This window comes from Typopeltis vanoorti, chromosome 9 (assembly GCF_054136105.1).
Source record: "Typopeltis vanoorti isolate ZY-2024b chromosome 9, IOZ_Tvanoo_1.0, whole genome shotgun sequence".
NCBI lineage: Eukaryota > Metazoa > Arthropoda > Arachnida > Uropygi > Thelyphonidae > Typopeltis > Typopeltis vanoorti.
Window position 1 is genome coordinate 101,830,179 of NC_143557.1, and position 17,144 is coordinate 101,847,322.

Genomic DNA, 17,144 nt, shown 5'->3' on the forward strand with positions numbered 1-17,144 from the left:
ATTTGAATATGCCTGAACTGTAGGCATGGGAAAATAGGTGTCAGTTCAATGTCAGTAAATGTAAAGTCATTCACTTTGGCATGATTAGATATCAATGTCGTATTATATTGGTATGATTAGGCTAGAAGAAACTGATGCGGCTATGCATATTGGAGTATTAATAGATAGTAAGTTGAAATTCAGGGGCCATGTGGCCAAGATTGCAAATACAACTCAAAAGATAATTGCAGTGCTGAAAGAACTTTCACATGTAAAGATAAGGATGTTATTTTGCCTCTTTACTAGGTCTTGATAAGACCTCACTTGGACTATTGTGCATATGTCTGGTCTCCTGGTTTCCGTTGTGATTCTAATATATTGAAGAGAGTACAAAGGAGAGTGTTAAAAATTATATCAGGATTTGGAATACTGATTATGAAGACAGACTGAGAATTTGTAGTCTGCAGACACTAGCAAACAACAGAAAGAGGGGGGGTGATATGATTGAGACTTATATACTTCTGAATGGGTCATACAGGATTTCAATTGATGGAATTTTTCAGTTTATAGAGGGTGGGGAAAGGAGGAGAGGGCATCCTTGGAAGCTAAGAATGAAGGCCGCCAAGAAGGATGCGAGGGATAGATTTTTCTCTCAGAGGGCGATGCGTGATTGGAATGGATTGCCATTGGATGTTGTGAGTGCAAGCAGTTTGAATGAATTCAAGAATAAGTATGATAGCTGGTGTGTGTGTAGTATGTGGCCTCCCTCGATGAGTCTCTAATACCCTGGAGGTCTATTTTTTTATTACATATGATACATACATTACATAAACTTGGTTACATATGATACATACTTGATTACACATTTTTCTTTTAAAAAAATTCAATCCTTTTTTTAATTAAAATTATGATTAATATTGTGACTACATATTTACAACATAAGATTATCTATTTAGAACATATAATTTTTTTTCGTTCATATCTTTAATCTTCTTCTTCCAGATTCTGGGCATCTTCCTGACTCCATCCTTTCTCCCAACGATCTGAGTTTTTGGGCCTGCCTCTTTTCCCTCTTCCCTCCACCTCCATACGCTCCACTCATTTTCCAACATACTGCTCACTCCTCTCTACATGACCGAACCATCTCAGCCTGCTTTATTGTACCTTCTTACCGATCGGTCACACCTTGATCGTCCCTCTGATGTAGTCATTCCTTATCCTGTCCTTCTTTGTCACACCACTCATCCATCTCAACATCCGCATCTCCGCCACCTCCATCTTCCTCTCCTGTGCCTTTTCTATAGGCCATGTCTCCGCGTCATGGAGCATCGCCGGCCTCACTACCACATTATACAGCTTTCCTTTCATCTTACAACTCACTCTCTTGTCGCACAGGACTCCGCTCATCTTCGTCCAGTTCATCCAGCCGCATGTTATTCGGTGTTGTATTTCTTCATCCAGGTCACCATTCCTATCGACGACCGACCCAAGGTACTTGAATTTCTTTCCTGAAGTTAACCTTTCACCCTGGAGTCGTATGATCATATCATTGACACTTCCCGTTGACATATATTCGGTCTTTACCCGGTTAATTTTCATGCCTCTCTCCTCCAATACCGTTCTCCACTCTTCCAGGGTCTTTTCAAGCTTCTCTCGGGATGATTTGCAGAGAACAATATCATCGGCAAACACCATGCTCCCTGGCGCATCCTTCTTGACGTCCTCCATTAGTACATCCATGACCAGATCAAAGAGGTAGGGGCTCAGAGTTGATCCCTGATGGAGCCCTACGACAATGGGGAACCCCTCTGTCATGCCGACACTAGACCTGAGCTGAGTTTTCGCTCCCTCATACACCTCCATACTTCCTGTCTAGCCACTCTATCGTACGCCTTTTCCAGGTCTATAAACACCGTATGTAGCTCCGCCTGCATCTCCCTATATTTCTCCATCAATCGCCTTAGCGCAAATATTGCATCCTTTGTCCCTCTTCCTGGCATAAATCCAAACTGCTCCTCACAAATTTTTGTTTCCCGCCGTATCCTTCCTTCAATTACGCTTTCCCATATCTTCAAAGTGTGTGACATTAGCTTGATCCCTCTATAGTTGCCACAATCTTGAACATCTCCTTTTCCCTTGTACATTGGGACGAGAGTGCTTTTCCTCCATTCCTCTGGTATCTTTTCCTGTTGGGCTCAGATCCCATAACATATCTACGCGCTCGCTGCCCAAGCTTCTTCACACTTCTCCAGGTATCTGGTCCGCCCCCACAGCCTTTCCAATCTTCGTTTTTCTCAGTAAACTGAAGGAAAAGAAAACCAAAGAGAAATTTACAAATGAACTTAAGGATGGATTCTCAGTTTTGGAATAACCAAGTGAAAATGACGAGGAAAATTAAATTGAAACCAACTTGGAAAAGTGTGAAGAGGTCTTTAACAAAACAGAAGAAGTTATTTTAGGAGTGGCAAGTGGGAAGTCACAGAAAGAATGGATTACAGGAAATATATTAAAACTAACTGAAGAAAGGAAGAAGATAAAAGAGAAAATAAATAACTCCAAGTCGAAAAATTATTAATATTGATATTACCAATATAATAATAATATTATTAATAATAATATTAATATTAATAATATTAATAATAATATTATCAATATTACAAATATTGAGTTCCGTTTCGAAGAGATGCTAAATGAATTCGAATTTGATTTAAACATGGGAAAGCTCACAGTGCTTTCCCATGGAAGCAATCAAGAACCAAAAGAGTAGAAAAGCAAGTGGAAATGATAATATTAGTGTTGAACTGCTCAAAGCCGACCTAAAACATCAGCAATTATACTGTATAAACTGGATAATTTCATATGGGCATATGAGAAAGTTCCGAGTACCTGGAAAGAATCACAAATAGTCAAAAGTCCCCAAAAAAGTGATGTTACAGACTGCACCAACTGGAGAGGAATCAGTCTATTGTCAGTACCATCAAAGATTTTCTCAAGATTCATAATAAATAGAAAACAAACAGCACTGAGAAAATACTGAGAATAGAACAAGCAAGTTTTGGAAATGGAAGAATTACATTTAATCAAATTTTTCTTCTTAGAAACATAATTGAACAGCGCGTTGAACTAAATTCAACTATATATCTCAATTGTATTGATTTTGCAAAAGAATTCGACAGCGCAGAGAATATCTATGGAATCACCTGAAAACTTAGGAATTCCTGACAAAATAATAAATATCATAAAATATTTGTATTATGGAAGTAAAGAACAAATTCTATTAAATGGAACAACTTCTGAATGTTTTGATATCAAAACTTGTGTTGAGCAAGGCTGTGTCATGTCTGGAACACTTTTTAACATTGTTATAGATTAAACAACCTTGAAAAATGTGAAAATTGGAATAAGATGGAATATTGATACCACGTTAAAAGATTTGGACTATGCTGACGACATTGTACTATTATCATCTATATTTGAAGATATGAAAATTAAGATAACGAAGTTAGAAAAAACTGCTATAAATATACGTCAACGAGAAGATAAAAAAAATATTAAAAATCAACTGTAAAAAGAATAACCGATCCTTATTAACGGAAATCAAGTAGAAGTAACAAACACCTTTAATTACCTCGGAACAACTGTCAGCATGGAAGGTGATATATTTTAAGAATAAAAAAATCATACCACGCATTTAATGAAATCAAATTACAGAAAATTTGAAATCATCTAATATAAAAACAAACTTAAAGGTGCAAATTTTTAATTCAACTTTTAACAAGAAAATAAAATTGATGCTTTCCAAACAAAACGTCTTCGCAGAATCCTCAAAATTGAACTGGCCAAATAAAATCTCCAATATTGAAATATACAACAAAACAAAACCAAAACCTATTACAATAGAATGATATTCTCAGTACATGGATGGGCCATGTATTGAGAATACCAACATCAGAACACACAAGAACAGCATTGACATGGGCCTCGGATGGTAAAAGGAAGATGGGAAGACTCAAAAGGACATGGCGCCGGCTGGTAATCGAAGAACGACACTAACCAGGATGGTCGAGCTGGGGGAAAGCAAGAGAAGCAGGACTGGATCGAAGAGGATGGCGTGCTAAACTCGTGGCCTCATGCACCTTATGGGTGTAAAGAGCAATAAGCAGTAAGTTTGTTTAAAGAGATATATGAATTAGAATGGTCGTTTACAACAGTATATACATATTCCAAGTGTAACAGATTGAGAGTTGTTAAGAATACTTCGGCTACAGTTTTATAAGAGAAAATTTCAAATAATTAGTTTTCATAAATTTTACTTTTTTATGACCATTTCAGCCATGGCAGATAGGTAATCAATATTAACCACTATTCCTTTTCTGAGATATCGCTTGTCCATAAACAACTCGCTGATGTCCATCAGAGACAGCCAGTGTTCAATCCAGCGCACTATTCTATTGTTAAGCTCCATATGTTCAAATTTAATTAGCAGCTTTTCATGTGGCAATTTATCAAACGTCTTTGCAAAACTAAACATGTATATCACTGTGTATGCATCGCCCTTATCCAATGGATTTGCGATTATTAAAATAAATAAGCATATTACTATGTCACGTTTCTGCTTTCAAAATAACCTACATTTATCGATTCAAACTGATTTACGAATATTTTCATATAATATTGTTCCCAATATTTCGTTAATTTTATTTTAATAATGAATTCCTTATTCAGTTAGATGGCGTTGATTGTTTAATGAATATTAAATTATCTTTAGTTTACGTTTGCTAAAAAGTATGTGTCTTTAGTGACTATATGTTCAGTTCACTTTCATTATTTTTTTTTTTATTGTGAGTATCTGATTTAAATACATATTATTAATTTTACTTTAATTACTATCTAATTTTTAATTACTTTTTAATTACTTCCGATTATTCAATTTTTATTATTATTTCCGATTATTTAATTTTTAATAAATATCGCATTAGGCTTAAAATCTGTTAACATTCGATAAGCTTTTATGAAAAAGTAATGATATCTTATGAGATTATTATTAATTACTAAATGAATAATTGTTGTTTACTCTTAAAAGGTTGAGATTGCAATTTATGTAGAAATATTAAATATCTAGGCGAATTCAGTTGGGTGACTTATTTCGGAAACAGATTTAAAAAACATCGATCGTTTGTTGTTCAGTATGGCTTGTGTCATGTGTTATTCCACTGAAATAAATAGTTCCTGGGTTTATTCAGATATATTTCTTAATTAAAGTACATTTTGTTATTTAGGTTAACTGATTACTTTTGTATTTGTTTAATGTTTTTTGATATATTTCAAATGACATTTGATTCGCCTGAACACTAAATGCTCTGCCTTACCGAATCTCGAACGAAATTCCGTTGTTAAAAAAAAATCAAAACACGCATCATAGCATGATTTTACATGATATATATATATATATATATATATATATATATATATATATATATATATACACACACGCAATAGATACGTTTCTAAAAATGACGCGTAAATGGAATTCGCGTAAAAAGAACTACTGACTACCATAGAAAAAGTGAAGATTGGTTCCAAACCTGAAATATAAGCAAAATAATGAAAAAAAACTCATTAAATTCGTTAGGATCATAAGATTTTTATTTAAATTTCATGGAGAAGACACATACACATACATATAATGAATTTTAATAACTTAAAAAAAATATTCATTTCAGTTGTTTGCTAAGGATTCTATAAAAAAATTATGTTATTCGCTATCCGTTTCTGACAATAAACGCGAATGCTTTCGTTTTTGTGAGACTAATAATGGTATTATCGTCATCGACTTCAGCCTCAACTTGTGGAATTCTTCTTGTCATGTCTTGAACGAAAGTACCACTGGTTGTTTCAGTAGTTTTAGGCACGAACTCAGTTATTAATCGCTGTGTTGATGATTAGATAAGTCGCATTATAATTCTCTGTATGAAGACATTAACAACTTAAGCTCACGTGAAAACTTCCCAGCACGTTCTTCATTTGGATCATGTCGGGCAAAATAATTGCCTAAATTACTGCTTGTTTTAAGACCTTCTTTAATTATATCAGCAGTAAAAGTAGGATTATCTTGATCATTATCATTAACTTCTTTGCTTTCAGGAGTCTCAGAAACAATCTCTACTATTTCGTCTTCGCTAACAGGTTTATCAATTAGCAATTCTTCGATATCTGCCGAAGTAAGATCATCGAATCCTTCTCCGCCAATTTCACATGCCAAACGTATTATATTGGGGAATTCTGCAGTATGATTGAAGAGAACAGGAGCATTCTTTTTAACACATGCGGGAAAAATAGCTTTCTAGCATGCGTTCATAGTTTCTGGTCTCAATTCAGATAACGATAATCGAACCTGATCAATACAATCTATAATTAAAAATGTTTTCCACACATCCATAACTGACAGTGTTTCATCATCATTTAACTTGTTCAAAACGCACTGAAGTGTTCGTCTGACATAATATGTTTTAAAAGTCGCAATTATACCCTGATCTAGAGGTTGTAGCAATGATGTGGTATTGGGTGGCAGAAAAAGAAATTGCGCATTTGGGTGTTCTATGGCAGGATGACCGGGTGCATTTTCAAGAATCAAAAGCACTTTAAATTCGAGACCCTTGTCAAATAAATAGTGTCTAACTTCTGGCACAAAATGTTCGTGGAACCACTCAGTGAAAATATCAATGGTCACCCAAGCTTTTTTGTTGGCCATCCAATGAACTGGCAATTTTTGAAAATCTACGCTTTTCATTGGCCGTGGTCTTAATGATCTATTTATGAGCAGTGGTTTCAACATCCGATCTAAAGCATTCGAACAAAATAGGAGTGTTATGCGATCCTTTGCTGCTTTGAACCCACCAACAGTTTTTTTTGCATTTTTAATACGTAAGTTCTGGTTGGCATTTTTTTCCAGAAAAGGCCGGTTTCATCCATATTCGAAACTTGTTCACGAGTGTAACCTCCATCTTCAATTATTTTAGCAAATTTTTGTGGAAATGCTTTAGCAGCTGTTTCATCAGCAGAAGCCGTTTCACCTATAATTTTTATATTATGAAGAGCATGTCTTTTAATAAACTTAGCCAGCCAACCATTGCTTGCATGAAATTCATATTTTTTCCTCGATTGAGATGAAGTATCTGGCTGCAGTTTTTTAATCTGTTCATAAAATCTCAATGCTGATTGCTTGATGGAATTTCCGCCAAATGGCATTCTTTTTTGTACATTATCTTCTATCCACATCACTAAAGCTTTTTCGGCCTTTTCTGGAACAACATCTCTTGTGTGCGACGATAATTTCGCATTCTATTTTGTACCAGAACATACCGCTTTTCTAATAGCCTCTTCATTTTTCTTTATAGATCTGGCAGTTGATTCACGGACTCCGAAATGTTTACCCACAGCCGTCGCACCTTCGGTTAATGAAATGAAAGTTTGAAAATTACATATAGCTTACCATTTATTATTTCTTCGCAAAATTATTAATTTTATAACGCGATTTTTATTTTGATTTCACTTAAAAAATGCGGTAATGTGTTGTCTACTCAAACACCAAATTCAAACGGCTAAGAACTGCTTTTTTATGTGCAGTCAGTTATGTAATTCGGGGAATTCCCAATAAATGAAATTCGTAAGAATTTAGAGTTTTCTTAATTGAAATGAGAAGGAAATTCTACAAAATTCTCAGAATTTCCTTGAATTACGGATTTTTTCCTAACTTAGACTTTAGGTTGGTCGCGTAAAAGTGAATGAAACTCACGTAAAAAAAAATATTTTTGATATCCCAATTCGCGTAACTTCGAATTCGCGTAAATAAAATTCGCATATAAAGAGGTTTAGGTATATATATATATATATATATATATATATTATATTCGTGTTGATCGTGAAGAAAAAATTCATTAATTACCTTAGTCGAGATGTTCATTCTTCTTGAAGAATTACACAATCGTAAACGTCGTCCCAATATCTTATGCCTTTTCTTTTAGACTTTTTTGATATACTTAAAATTTGTATTTATAACTGCAATTCCCAATCGAGGCTTAAAGGTCTGCGTGGTCTTCATTTCCATTTTAGTAAATCTTTTAAACATGGTGTTATCAAACTTATGTTTGGAGAATTCATCACGGCATTTATTTTTTAAAGCAATATACTAAATTCAGCGGGCAATAAATTCACAGAATTGGTAGCTGACTCTTTTATTGCGAATGGGAAAACGAAGAGGCAGAGATGAGATCACGACCACTGTCTGTATTGACATAATGATAAATATTTATCACCATATATAATTCGATCAATATTACCTAGGCATGTATGATAATCTATTCATTATTATTAATATAATCTGAATTTAATCTAGACTTATAACTCGAGATGTTGTCTCAAAAAAGCACAAGTGAAACAAGACATTGCTTGGAAATATTAAGTGAAGGTCTGTGCAGAAGTGAAGTAAGAAATGGAGCAGTTTGAATATCTTGATTTCGGTTCAGAGATATCAGCTTGGCTTGTGTACATATTATGGTTCGAATTAAATGATTAACAGATAACTTTCAGCACATTCCTTTATCAACTATTTAATGGGAAAGTGATGAGTAATATCGTTATATATTCGTCTGTAAAAGAGTTATTGTTGGATAGATTTATATCTTTTTTTGAAGGTGAAAAGTACTAAGCCTCGAGTTTTTGGATTAAGAAAACAAAATGTCCTTCCCTTTCTAAGACTAGATACGCATCATTAATTGCAAAATATATGAAGATTTTAAGGCTACAGTAGATTCGTTATCTTAATCACGTTTTCCAGCCAGTATGTTTTGTATTGCTGGTGACAAATATGAATTTCAGAGTGGAATAACTTTCATCTGCAAGAAAGACAGGCGATCAAATATATGCTCGGTAGTAGTAGTTTAAAAGACATTGTATTAGTGCCTCATAACAGGGGAGTAAGAACACTTTGGCATCTCTACTTTTCAGTGGAGTTTTAATTATTCTTGATATGAAATTCAATCCCCTGTTCACCATCACTCCCATTTCATGACCTCAGTTTCTTGCAGTAGAACAGTTCCATCAGCGAAATAATATTAAATGATATCGATATTATTAATAGCATGGGCAAAGCATAATGGTTACAGTATAATATGTCAGTCTATTTCAAAACTCCAATAGGATTTCTACAGTCACTTTTAACTTCAGGCCTCTCCAGTTTAAACCATCAAACAACTAAATGGTTCTTTCTCTTCCCAACTCCATTCATGCAATATACGAACACAAGAGCTCCACTGAAATGTTGTTTTGAAATCTACTGCACAGGAAAACATTAACGAACTTTAGAAAACATTAGGATACACAGTAAATAGGTTTTATTATCAAGCAATATATTATTATCTTGGAATTAAATAAAACTAAATGGAAATTAAGAACTGTTTGGAAGTGTTAAATTTTCCATTTATCAACTGACTGAACGTTTGACGTTTTAGCAATTCCATACAATATACTTTCGTTTATAGAAAAGTTAAAAGGGTTATAGATAGTGGAGGGAACCTTGAAGTAAGTTATACAAAACTAAACTACTTTTATAGAATATATCAATTAAAGTTTTGCAGTATCTTCAGGCACACAAATACAGAGCACTCACAAGTTTTCACCAATTCACAAAGCATTTCTTATCAAATTCTTGTAAGAGAGATAAAAGTCCGATCTCTGAAAGAGTATTGCAACAAGTACTTACACGCTTAAAAAATCCGTGTCTTGTTCCGTAATTATAGTAAGGATCACTAAAATTATGACAAGGCATATTTGAAATGGATATTCTGTTAAAACTTTTCACGTTATGTATTTATATACTTTCTGTAGGTGAGAGTTCTATTCTAAGATATTTTGGGAAAACTTCATGGTTGATTACTTTATTACAAAAGTTAAGATTTAGTTTGCGATTGGCTTCAGAATTGAGCAGGTGGAATAAGATGAGACAGACGCTGCTGGATTAGATCTTAGATACCACGAGTTGAAATACTTTTCCAGTTGTATTAGGTCATTGGTAAGGGATTTTTCCACCTTGAGAAAAGTAGGCTTGTGACTACATACATAAACCTGTAGGAGTCTATGGAAGGTAAGTCAGATATATAAACACTGAAGACAGCACCGATCACATTGGAGACAGCACCGATCACATTGGAGATCATTTTGGTCTTGCAACAAGCTGCACATGGAATGTAAAATTTGAAAGCACTGACTTTAGAAGAGTAATTTTTTTTTGCATTGGAGGATATTTGCTAATTTAAATAAAGTATTTTTTTAATACTTGGCTTTTATATATGGGGTCTACAAATCACTTGAAATTATTTTCCAATATAATGTTCCTATATTCGCTAGATGGTTGTTTGATGTGTTTGCGTAGACTGTTATGCCTTACCTGTGTAGCGATTCTCAGATACTGTGATGTAGAAGTTTTTTACGTTATATCGAATCATGTCTTTTATCTGAAAAAGTTTTGCTGCAATGCAGCAGAGTTTAGTATCTAGGTATTGTATATGTTTTGTTCATTTGCAATGGCAATCTATGTAACGGCCAAGATATTTTGCATGTGTTACGAGTGTGATATGGGAACATTGGCATCTATTTTTGTTGTTAATGCAACGGTATGTGTGACAGGGTAGCGACAGTGGTGCTGGGCGCATGATTCTCTGATTATGTATAATTAACATCTGCATCTTGGTGCCATTGATTCTAATTGAGTTTTGGTAGAAGTGAGTTGTGATTTCATTTAGGTCTTGTGCTTTGGAGAGAGAGAGTCGTGCTGATGTCTGTGTGAACTACTAGTAGTGCGATGTCATCTACATACTGATAAGGTTATGAACGTCGTTAATGTATATGTTGAATAGAGTAGGTGATAATATAGCGCCTTGTGGGATTCCGTATTTTATTTGTATATCCCGGTTGTAATGTGTGCCTAGTTTTGCCACTTTTTGAGAGACAGTTTCTGAACTCGGTATGCAGCTTTCCTCTTATTCCGACTGAATGTAGTTTGCTCAGCAGTATGTCATGTTCAAGAAAGCTTTAGTTAAGTCAATAATTATAAGGACACCGAACTTGTTTTTATCGAGAGCTATGTTTATGTCGTTGGCAATATCTTCTAATAAGGTGATGGTCCTTTTTGTTTTCTGAAAACCATATTGGTTTTCTAAGATAATGTTGTACTTTTTTAAATAGTTCTATAGACTATTGTGTGTAATTTTTTTCAAGAATGTTGGAGATGACTGGGAGGTTAGCTATTGGTCTGTAGTTTGTGTATCGTTTCTTTTGCCATGTTTGTAAATTGGTGTAATTATCGCAGTTTTTAGTTGTTGTGGAATAATGCCAGTGTCGAATATAATGTTCATGGGTCTCAGAAGTATAGGATTTATTTGTTCAAAATGTGTTAAAAGGTCAGTGAGTCTTATTTTGTCTATTCCTGGGGTGGTCTTCGTTTTTAGCTCTAAAAGCGCTTTCTCCAGTTGCTGTTTTGTTACTAATGGAAAATACATGGTTTGCTGTTGACTTTATATGCTGGAAATATTTTGTTGATAGTCGGTAGATTATCTTTTTTGAATTGTGTAATATTGTTTGTGAAGCAGTACCTGAATAGGTCTGCTATTTCCTTTTGGTTCATGTCCTGAGCAAAGCTTTTTTGGGATAGAAGATTGTGGTGAAGATTTCTTTTTCCTAGTCAGTAATTCGTTAAATCTAGCCCAAAGTTGCTTTATATTTTCATTATATTCCGTAAATATTTGATAGTTGAAGTCTTTTTACCCTTGTTGTTTGTTGATTTCTTGTGTTGTTATATAATGTTTGTAGAAAATGAGTTTACTACGTGATTTTTTAGTCTTTTCCATAGATTTTCCTTTACATTAATACTCTTTAGAATGTCGACATTTATTCGTGGATTACTGTCGGTTTGTCACCTCGTTTGTGTAGGCTTTGTTGCTGTTTTGTATATTTCTGTGAACATTTGTTGGAAGTTCTCATATTAAGATACAGGATCATTTATTTTAAGTAGGCGATTCCAGTTTGTAGTTTTTACAAGATCGTCTACATTGCTCTTTAATATGATCGAGGTTTGTCGCCTTTTGTGGTGGTGGGAAGATGGGGGGATTTAACATAATGAAACGCAGTTGAGACAAGTAGTGATCAGCAATTTTGACGTTAATTACTGATAATATATATTAATATGTATGGATGGGATTCCGTATGTTGATACGGTAAATGAATGATTGTGTTAATGAATTGTTGAGTATTTGTTTTCTTATTGGAGAGTTTATGGTAGGGTTTATGTTGTACTGACTTAGTATGTCAAGGTATGTATTGGTGGTTGAAGAAGCATTGTCAAGAGTATTTATGTTAATGTCTCCTATTAGGATGAGCCTATGTGTTGTGCATGTTTCAATGCCGCTTAGCCATGATTCTCATTCATTTAGAAAGCTGAATGAATTATTATCTGGGATTCTGTATACTATGTTTATTGTATATTTGATGCTATGTTTGTCGCTATTTGGGATTTCAAAAATTGGTGTTTCTGCATGTTCGAAACGAGTTTGTTTTCGGCCACACTGTATTTTCCTTTGATAAATGTCAGGATACCACCTCCTCTTTTGTTTGGTATACATAAGTTGCAGGTCTGGTAGTTATTAATGTTGTATGCATAAGTTTCTGTGTCGTTTATGGGAACTTCATTCAGTTTTATTATGTTTGTATTTGTCATGATGTAGTAGAGCGGTGTTATCAATGTAATGAAGCGTTTCTTTATACTTTTTAATCTGTGTGTGTGTGTGTGTGTGTGTGTGTGTGTGTGTGTGTGTGTGTGTGTGTGTGTGTGTGTGTGTGTGTGTGTGTGTGTGTGAAGTGGGTATTGGTGGAAATGTTGTCTCTCAAATTCTTCAAAGAGTGAAAGACTTTGAAATTTATATTTTCTGACTGGATATGTTCGCCTAGATTTGAGATCTCCATGATATGGTTTTTAAATAATTTTAAATCTTGACCACTTGGTAGTGCCACACCAAGGCAACTCGGTGCAAAGGTGGAGTAAGATCCTTCACTATTCTTGATATATTTTTTATTTTTTTTATCCCTCACTATTCTTTACCCCTCACTATTTTTTTAATCCCCTTAACTTATCAATTTTAAATCTTGTTCTTATGGATGGGATGAGTTAATATATTATGTTGATAGATTGCATAGGTCAGATTCTCATGCAAGTATATAAACTCGAGTGCTTTCATTCCATCTCATAAATATCTGTGAATCTGTAGTCCACAGGAACTAGTAGTTTTTCTCTGTTTTTGTTTTCCTTGCTTGGTATAAAAGTATGGAGTCCAGTGTACAGATATATAGATTGATGTAGGGATTTTCTTGTCAGTTAGGATCGATGTTGTTGGTCATGCTTTCTTACTTGCTGCTAGAATACAGTCTCGTAGACTTCTGCTGTAAAACGAGCGATGATTGATTGCGGTCTCGCTTTTTTTTTTCTTTTTTTTTGGGCCTCCCTTAACAGAGGTGATGTCTGTGGTTGTGACGGAATTCCAATTTTGGTGCCAATCAGTTCCACTATAGTGCTTAAATCTTGTCTTTCCTTTTGGTATTCCTTCTATTTGAAGTTCTATCCTATACATGCAATATGCTTTCTGCTTTTCATATATGCTTTGAACCATAGGAGAGGACGACTTCCAATTCCGATATGTGTTAGTTTGTTTGTATATAGGTTTTGTGTGTTAATGTGTCAAATGCTTTTGTTACGTCAATAAAAACGATAAGTACTATTCTGTTTTTATCCAATGCAGCGTTTAATAGGTCTGTAAAATCTTCCAGGGCTGTTTCTGTTACTTTATTTTTTTTGAAAGCCATATTGTGTTTTTTCAATGATTCGGAATTTTTCAAAGTATTTGCAGAGTTTGCAATACACAATACGCTCCATGATTTGATTGATTACAGACAATGTGGCGATGGGGCTAAAATTATTTATAATGTTTCTTTTCCATGTTTATGTATGTGAGTGTTTAATGCAGTCTTGATTGTTTCAGATATGTGCACTCTTTCGAAGATGTTATTTAGCAGTTTGAGTATAATTGGACATAGTTGAGTGCTTTTTTATGTTTTTGGTCTGATTCTGTATATTCCTGGTCCTTTGTGATGGTTAATATGTTGAATTGCAAGGGACAGTTCTTTTTGTACTGTGGGGGAAACGTATTTTGAATGGGTTGCTCGTGATCTTAGTGGAGAATATTTCTTTGTATGAGGACAAATTGTTTCATACAGTTATTGGACAGAGTTCGCGAAGTGCCGATTAAAGTTTTTTTCCAACTGTTTGAGGAATTTGGGCTTACAAGCAAAGTTGTGTTTTATTGTTTCTGAGGCAATGGTTGTGTGTGTGTGTTGTCCAGCATTTCATTGATCAGGTGTCATGTTTCCTTTACGTGGTTCTGGCCTCTTGTTAGTTTGTTTCTATAATAGTTTCGTTTGAAGTTCTAATGTTTGTTGTTAAGAGAGTCTGTTTTCTTTTATATTCAACTTGTAAACCCCAATTGTTAGTTGACCGTTTAAGTTGTTTCCATATCTTTTCCTCGTAAGTTTATCAGTATGTTGTCTTTTATCCATGGATTTCGTCTGGTATGGGCGGGTATTTTTAGTTTTGTAAATGCTTTGTTATATATTTTATTAAATGTAAGTTTACGATTAATATATATATATATATATATATATATATATATATATATATATATATATATATATATATATATATATATATATATATATATATATATATATATATATATATATATATATATATATAGATATATATATATAGATATATATATATATGAATGGAACTCGGGCATTACCCTAATACACTTGTCCGAATACTTAACGCCATATTATCGGAAACTATTCTACCATAAAAAGAACGTACAAACAGAACAAAATACCAGTTTATATGGATAAGAGACAGCAAAATATTCTTTAAAAATACACAAGAAGCTAAGCCAATCCAAATAAAATCCGTAGAAGACCTCAACAGGCTGCCACATTAAAAGGAACAACATAATCAATCTACATGAACACAGACCAAACAGCAGGTGTAATCACTCCGGAACATGAAATTTTCCACATTCTAAACTCGATATCAGAATGGAAACAAGTGAATACCCCCCCCCCAAAAAAAGAACTATTTATTCTCCATATCAACATCAGGAGCATTCGAAAATATTGGCGGACCATGCAAGCTTATCTGAATGAGGACATAAACAACGCAGATATTTTAATACTAACAGAAGTATCCACAACAAATGAATAGGCAACCATCTACGAAATGCCAAACTTTCAACGCTAACACTGCAGACAAATTAAACGAGGCGATGGCATAATAATATTTAGAGACAACTCAAAAGATCACCTAATAATACCGTTTTACAAGCTGAATACAAAAGAAAACGGAATCACCTAACAACACAGATTAGAAATGTAACAAGAATCTATTATAGAAACAAATTAACAACAGCTCAGAACGACATAAAGGAAACCTGCCATCTGATGAATGAAATGCTGGACAATACACAAAACCAAACTGCCTCTAAAACAATGAAACATAACTTTACTTGGGAGCCGAAATCTTTTAAACAGTTGGCAAACAACTTTAGTCAGCACTTCGTGAATTCTGACCAAAAACCGCAGGAAACATTCTCTCCTTACATAAAGAAATATCCTGCACTAGGACCACGAGCAACCCAGTCAGCGTAGTTCCTCACAGTACTAAAAGAAGAACACTCATTTGCAATCCAACAAATTAATCCTAACAAAGGGTCAGGAATAGACGGAATCAGACCAAACTAACCTATGCCCAGTTATACTAAAACTTCTAAATAAAATCTTCTAAATAAAATCTTTCATATCTGAAACACTAAAGACTGCATTAATCACTCCTATACTAAACATGAAAAAAAACCAAAAAAAAACCAATATAAGTAATTATAGACCCGTCAGCACATTGTGTGTAATCAACCAAATCACGGAGCGCATTGTGTATTGGAAACACTCCACATACATTGAAAATTTCCGAATTATCCGAAAAATATAAATAAAATATAAGATTTCATAGACCTAATAAACTCTGCTTTAGATAAAAACAGAATAGTATTGGTCATTTTATTGACCTAACAAAAGTGTTTCACACACTAACACACAAAACCTTGATGAAAAAACTAACATATATCGGAATTGGAGGTCGTCTACTCCAGTGGTTCAAAGCATACATGAAAATCAGAAAGCACATCACATATATAGCATCAGTGGACTCTCGATTGATATTAATATATACTTATTGAATAAATGGGCTTAGGAAGCATCAGACAAAAATATCCACAATTTTTCAGGAGAAAGATCTTGCACAAAATCGCTTGCCCAGCTCGGTTTCTGTAAGACTTATAATTGTCAGATTCTTCCATTTTGCCTTATTCTGTCTAATAAGTTATCGATTACAAAGCAACAACAACAACAACAACAACAACAAAAAAGTTGCTAACGCTGGTTCTCCTAACTTTAATACTGAAATTTCTTTTGTAATCATCCTGTTGAGTTTTATTATGTCCTAAACAAACGGGTTAGTATCATTAGATAGATGTTCCTCCTCAGTCGGCTGAAGGCTGTCATGTTTTATAGCTGCATCAGCTTTTTTTCGCATTCTTTATATTTTCGGCGGCCTAGCTATAATATCATCCAAATATTACAGCTAGGCCGCCCAAAGAAAGACTGCACTATGTTCAATTATTGGGCGACTAGAGGAACTTTTTCGAAGAATTTCTTCGATTGGTTTCTGAGTTAATCGATGTTTGACACGGGCAGGAGGGCTTTTTCATCCGGTAAACTCAAAAATGTCGATGTAGAATTCACAGTATCTCAGGGAATAATATACTGCGGTAGGGTTACGCACCACAAATGGCGGAAGTTGTCTGCCGTATTCTCTTCGATTATTTGCTTACAGTATAAAGTCAATTGAAAGTCAACTTCAACAAGCAGTTGATCGTGTCTCTTCTTGGGCTCTTAGTTGTGCATTCAAGTTTTCAGAAAAAAGAAACGCTGTGTACTCTTTTGTTGAAAATGTATTATTC